Source organism: Mytilus californianus, unplaced genomic scaffold (genome assembly GCF_021869535.1).
Source record: "Mytilus californianus isolate M0D057914Y unplaced genomic scaffold, xbMytCali1.0.p SCAF_57, whole genome shotgun sequence".
Classification (NCBI taxonomy): Eukaryota; Metazoa; Mollusca; class Bivalvia; order Mytilida; family Mytilidae; genus Mytilus; species Mytilus californianus.
The window spans coordinates 1,031,218-1,038,339 of record NW_026262709.1 but is presented as its reverse complement, the minus strand read 5'-3'; the positions used below and the strand labels follow the sequence as shown (position 1 = coordinate 1,038,339).

The window sequence follows — 7,122 nt, the reverse complement described above, 5'->3', positions numbered from 1 at the left end:
CATTGGGATTGTTCGTCGTCGGTGGAGTTTCTTTTTCACAACTGCGTAATCAACTAGACTGGGATATTGGCGCATGGTATCAACTTTATTACGGAGCTTTCTTGTTTGCCGGTTTGGTAAGAAATAACTGAGCAGGTTTTAATTTTTGTTTATTCTGATTATTTATATCCATTTATAATTTATACAATAACGAATGCCTTTAAATTGTGCAACCTCCTTGATTACGACGATTTTACGGGAACACTTCCCTCTTTATATGCAATAACATTATCTGTTAGCTGTCAGTGGTAAAGTATCTTCATTAAGTGCGTTGACAATAATCTAACAAAAGTTTCATGCATTTATTCTGACAGGAGTGAATACCTCGCAGGCTGTAACTGGTTTCGACAGGAGTGAATCACTCATAATAGACTGGTTCCTTGCGAGTAATTGGCGGGAGAGGAATCAAAATATTGACGAGAGTGTCTAACACAAGTTTACATTATCGTGGCTACTGTTGAATCTCTTATCTGCCTTTTAAAGAATATAGACAAGTGGTCTAAAAAACACAAAATAAAAAAAGAAGGACCCCATCCAGACCCTCATAAATAGCGAAGTCCACGTTTTCTCAATGGGGAAACAGACGTCAAGCAACCAACAATCAACCAATCAATGACAAGCAAGGTAGCAGAATTCGCATGATAAAGGAACGGCGATTTTTATACACACAATTCAGGAAAAGAATAATTGCTCTTCGAACTTATAACGTACAGAACAGCATTTATAAACTCAATATTGTAGGCCGATTTTGTTTTCTGAACTTCAAAGTTGGTTCAGATAGTTTATATCATTTTATCAATTTATTTCAAGTTAACGAAAGAGGCGGGTTAGGGGGGGCAGGGTTCCTAGTTCCCTTTATAGAGCTTTATGTAGGGTTAATGCATAGACTTTATTACAAATTCAACTCCTAGCGTTTGCCTAGTCCCCCCCCCTCTTTTCAAAATCCTAGATCTGTATCTGAACGATGTACGACGTGTACGTATATGGAAAGCTATAATTCGGCAAACTCTGAAATAGTGGTAACGCGCTGACTTGAAAGTTTAGCAAAGCAACGCCACTGCTGTTTCGGAGTTTAAAAAATAGGCCCAGATTGTAATTTATATATGTTTCAGTCTTTTGGAAATGGTTTTATAACAAGCTTGATCCTTAAAGCAGAACATGAACAACGCTACGAAGATTTAAAGAACCGGGTAAGTTGAAGTCTGTGGCAATACATAGAGACTGGAGAATATGGCATTGAGGTTACACAAAAACAAACAATCGATTAAAAACGAATATTTGGTGAACTGAATGTTTTTTGCAGATCTTTGATGGATGGCTGGATGGTTTTTTAGCCTATCGTTGATAATTTTTATAGGATTTTTATGACCTTGGCACAATTAGAAAATGATTGTAACTGGTTTATTTATTTTTCGATTATTAAAATCAAAATTATCAATGATTATTGTGTGCGTTTACGTCAGGAGATAATAAAACAACCGAAGACAAAATAAAGACTGAAGTAAAACTTCAGACAATTCTGTGTCTTTCAACGCCTGGTTTGCAAAAAAATGAAACTACAAACGGCTTTAGAATATGTTTCCATTTTCGCTAAACTAGAACACATTTTTGTTTAGGGGGCAGCTGAAGCCCGCCTCCGGGTGCGGGATTTTTTCGCTGATTAAAGACCCATTGGTTGCCTTGGGCTGTTTTTTTTTGTTCTTTGGTCGGGTTGTTGTCTCTTTGATACATTCCCCGTTTCCATTCTCAATTTTATTCGAGAAGTATGTGGTATCATTCGAATTTTAAAAAATGCATTTGTCAATTACCTATCCAATCACAACATCAATGTTGACAGGCTAGCGGTCACGGGTGAACTACTTCGACCACTTGGCCACCGGGGTCCCTTCCAAAAACGGAAAACATAAACATATGACATACTACAACATTTGTCGATGTTTTTTTACTTATGTGGCGGTATAGAATTTGTTACATGTTAAAGATATGTTGTGAAGAAAGAATACGTGCCAAATGTTTTAAACGTTTACATATGCTTAAATATTCTATTGACTAACTAATAACATATTATGTTTTAGGTTAAAACATATAGTTTAGTGCTATGGACATCATTTGCCTGGTTATGTGTAGGTTGGGTATTTGTTGGAGGTTTCATTCGTAATGCACACGTGTTTGAAGATTGTGAAGAGATTACTGGAAACAAAACTGTAGCTAAAAGCAATAAAGAAATCTGCCTACGAGATTATAACGGGATAACGTTTGCTTGTATTGTTTTATTTGTCTTCTTTTTCCTAAATTTGTTACGTTCATGTGGGTCTGGAACCGAACAAATGGGCAATACAAATATGAGACGTTATACACAACAGTCTGAAGATGTGAATAGGAGAGTGGCTTCTGCATCCGCCAACAACCAAACTGATATCACTATAGTTACCTCTGGATGCTCTAGTAACGAATGGACGTTTGGAAACACATCAGACGAATCCAGATCTTCGTCATTATGGAAACCACCACCTTCCTATGACGAAGTAGTGAATCAGAATACAGAATTACGACGTCATTAATCTAACGTGAAACTACCCATAATTTGTGGTTTTTCAAATAAGTCGATTAGGGAACAACCATTTAACTTAAAGACGGAGACATTAAAAAGAAAAAAAATTAACATTCTGATTCCAAAGGGAATACAAAAAATAATCTTTCGCTGCATTGAAAAAAATATTATGTTTGACAAAACTATGAAAAAAATTGTGGTTCAGGTGTATTTAAAAAAAATAATAATCAGAGTTGCCTGAAAAATCCAAAGCATTACGGGAAATGTTTAAGACCAGGGGCCGGTAACAAGAAGCATTCTTGTGTCTTACGAACGTCTAAAGAGCGTCTTAGGATTTAAGAGTGTAACAAGACCCAACCTCAGACCTATCTTAGAATGATTGACAGCCCTTAATGTTTTGAAAAAGTGCGTGATTTAAGAACGATTCTTAAGTCTACCTTAAAGCGATCTTACTAATTCCGGTAACACTAAATCATTCTTAAATTTTGGTCAGTGATTAGTGTTCTTAAAACAAACTTAGCGACTTAGGGGTGTACCAAGAACAACTCGCAATAGCTTCTCTTGATAATTTTTGTAAGAGTGGTCCCGACTACTCTTAGCTGCACATTCACTTGTTAATAATATAATAAAATGGGGTTGCTACTGTATGTATGTCAAAAAGGCTAAACTAACTTTACTGAAACTTTCTGCGAAAAAAATCACGCGCGATTTTGTGAATGAAAGGGGAAAGAAGATCCTTACGCGGTGCACCCGCGTATGTCAATTACTTACTGACCCAATAATTTTTTATCACGACCAGTCAACTGATACTGACATTATCAGAGAGTACACATCAAAGGAAAAATGCACAAATTACTGATAAATTGTTATATATGATATTATAGAATTAAATGTTTTATTACAAAAATGTGTTCTCAATCTTGTAGACAGATATAACAGGATGTCATATCAGTACCAAAGACAACACTCCATCCAAGTCACAATTTGTAAAAGTAAACCATTATAGGTCGAAGTACGGTCTTCAACACGAAGCCTTGGCTCCCACCAAGCAGCAAGCTATATAGTCTATATCAATCATGACAATAAACATAAACAAATAAAACTATAACAACTATCGCTTACTAATAATCCTGCCTATATGTATAACATGAACTGGTAGCCATCAGAAATGGAAATATAAATATTCCAACTAACAAAAGCATATGCTTACACATGCAACCAAATATAAAGCACTAAATGCTAATACCAATATGAAGCTCTCATCTATAGAAATTACAAAAAAATGTCAAGATTACAAACCACAACGTAATGTATCAAAAGATATAAGAAGCCAGCTGACAACATGTTCTAGAAATTTATTTGCAATTAATATTTCATTCCAAATCAATTACAACAAAACATCTTCTTACAGTATTACTACATCTGGAAATTAGTAACAACACTTAAACTGTACCGTCAAAACTAATTGCTTCTTCTAAGACAAAACCAGTTAAGATATTCATCACTTCTATACATATAAGATGTAATATTCTTATATTTGAACGGCCTTCTGTAGTAGTTCATTTTGTCAAACAGTAATGCTCAAAAGTAAATAATACGTTTTTCTTATCAAGTTGATTATATTAACCTCACAAACTATTACATAACTGTCCAGACACAGTATGCATTTTAAAACTACTTGCATTGTCATAAACAGTAAACAATCACATTCCTCAAAACAAAGATAAAAGTGTTTGTATTGCTACTCTAGCTATTATATATATATACTGTCTGAAATGCTGAGAAACTGGGAGAAGTGCTGCAAATGTTGCCTACAGATGCATCACTCATCAACTTTTCACAGTAAGGCAACCGAAAATTACTATAGGATATTTTGCAATGTTACCTGCAAAAGTATGAATATTTACATTCTAGAATGTTTGTGGCCTCCAATATGTTTGTGTCCTCCAATATGTTGGTGAGTCAAATCAGCCTTTCCACAAACGCCTCAATGGCCATAGTAGTGATATCTCTAAGAAGCCACTTCTCACAGTTTCTTAGCATTTCAGACAGTCGGGTCACAAACATGATGACTTTAACCGCATGAAAATCCTAGTGATTGAACAGAACATTCACTGGAGTGATGCCCAGCGACAGGTTCGGGAAAGCTTTTGGATAAAGGAACTTAATGTACATCATCCAAACGGCATCAATAAGAAATACTAACAGTTTTATTTTTCACTCATTTTGGGATGTAAATATACTCAGATACGTATATCTGAGTATTGAGTTTTGTTTTATATTATGATGTTCAAGTTTTTGGATTAAATCAATAGACCAAAACTTACCTGTATTACTGGGCTATTCTACAAATACAATCAGTATTGTTAAAATTATTGACACTGACGAAGGCTATTTTTCTTTAGCCAATATATTTATCAACACGATTTAATAACAACATCTTTGTGTAATACCATCTTATATTAGTACCGATGTGCAAATTTTTAGACTTATATACATATAAGTACAATAGTATGCAATTTTATCTGGATATAAATATAAATTATATCATATGTGACTATAATTCCTCCTTCCATCATTACTCTGATCCACCAATACTACAACTAAAAACAAGAACCAGGAGAGATAAAAAAACACTATATATTCATATTGCTTGGAGTGCAAGATTCCAATAAAAAACCTATACCCACAAACCATCGATCTCGACATAATCAGCTAAAATACGACAAGCTTTTTAAAAAATGCTATTACTTGTTAGAATGAACCGTTAGAATTCCTTAGGTTAAATGGGTACTTAGTTGATTCTTGTGCGCATGCTATCGTTCATTAAAACGTTTGTATGATTCATTTGAGGCGATTCTAATTTCTTCGCGAGGAGCCGAACACGGAGACGCCGGAAAATTATTAAGAACTCGTAACATGAAAACTATTACGATGCAAATTAAGGGGGAAATAAGACCGATCTACGAACAACCTGAGGGAGCTTTGATTTACACTCTTTGAATGATCTTAGGGTTATCTTATCTTCCCCTTAATTCAATACTTACGACCTCTCTTTACAAAATTTCTTGTTACCGGCCCCAGATTTACATCCCTGACATACTATATTTTGAACCTAAAATATTTTCTTTGATTTTTTAGTCCATATTTAACCTCTCCGTAATTATCATCTAGATGATGAGCAACAATCAAAGCCCTTTTTCCTATACTACATGTACATTTGCAAACACCCAATGTCCATTTCGGATTCAGGGAGTGTGTAGGGCGTAACAAACCTGGATCCTCCCCTCATGACTGTCTTCTCTCATTGCACAGCTGTGTAGTCTTACCGAAAACAAACATTTTGGAAAAGTTTAATACCTTTTGCTTGACATAGCATACATAGAATTGATGATGATTGTTGTCCTCTTGGTATCATCATCCATTCTTAATACTGTGGTGTCATAAAACCGTAATATTATTGTGCGAGGAAGGTCTGTTATAAATACTTATTTTTCTTTTCGTGTTATCGATAAAGTTCAAATAAGCATATTTGTTTAACATATTTTATGCGATTTTGTATGTCCGGTTTGTTTTTTTAAATGCACTTTACATACAGTTTTACATGTATGCAGTTTTTTGCATGTTGAAAATGATTCTGCTTCTTTTTTTTTTGTCGGTAATTTTCTGAAAATACCTCTGTGAAATTCACAACAGTCTATGATTGTAGTTTACGGTTTGACACATTTGCCATTATTTACACCTTTATGAAATATGTCGACCTACTTATTCACAAGGAATAGTTGAAATCCTAAGCAGCCTTGGCTTTGCAGTTTACGTTAATCAGGATGATTGAGAGCGACTCAAAAAATCCATCTTTTTGAAAGGAACTAACTTCTACGTTGACAAAATTCTCAGTAGTTTTACTATAAAACATTTAAATATCTGAATTGAACGACATTTATTACATAAAATATGATCCGTTCATAAGATTTGACCATAAATCATATAATAACTGATTTGGTAGATACTGATTAGTTTTACCCTGACCCTGCATAAAAATGTATACCGACATAAGCAATTATACGGTGACCTAAAACTGCTTAAATCTTCATCATGTGAACTCTGGGCCCGTATGCATACAACATCTTAACTTAAGTGTTCCTTAAACTTAGATTTCACTAAGAATTTCCTTAGTTAAGTAAAAATCTTAAGTCGTATGCATAACATTACTTAAGTCTTCACTTAACTAAGGAATACTTAAATCGGAACCTTTCTCTAATCACCGTATGATATATGTTAGCTCATCGAATGTACTCATCCGTGTAAAAGTTTGCTTTGATTGTTTACATTGATTGAACAATACATGATTGTTTAAAGAACTGATGTTAAATTGATGTTTGAGTGTAAAACAATCAACAAATACGTAACCAACTAAAATAACCAAACAAATTGGCGCATAAGAGAAAAGGTTGTTTTGGTGGGCGAGTGTGGGAAGAAAAACATATTTATAATGCAAAATTTCCCCTACTGTTACTAAAGGAGAAATGAAA

At 34.3% G+C, this 7,122-nt stretch overlaps 1 long non-coding RNA gene across 1 annotated transcript; it reads left to right on the top strand.

The window, feature by feature from the left end:
* Positions 1-2,446, top strand: LOC127703936 (uncharacterized). Its single transcript, XR_007983135.1, has 3 exons — positions 1-116; positions 1,152-1,229; positions 2,115-2,446. It is a non-coding gene; the product is annotated as an uncharacterized LOC127703936 (long non-coding RNA).
* Positions 2,447-7,122: the final 4,676 nt, after the last annotated feature.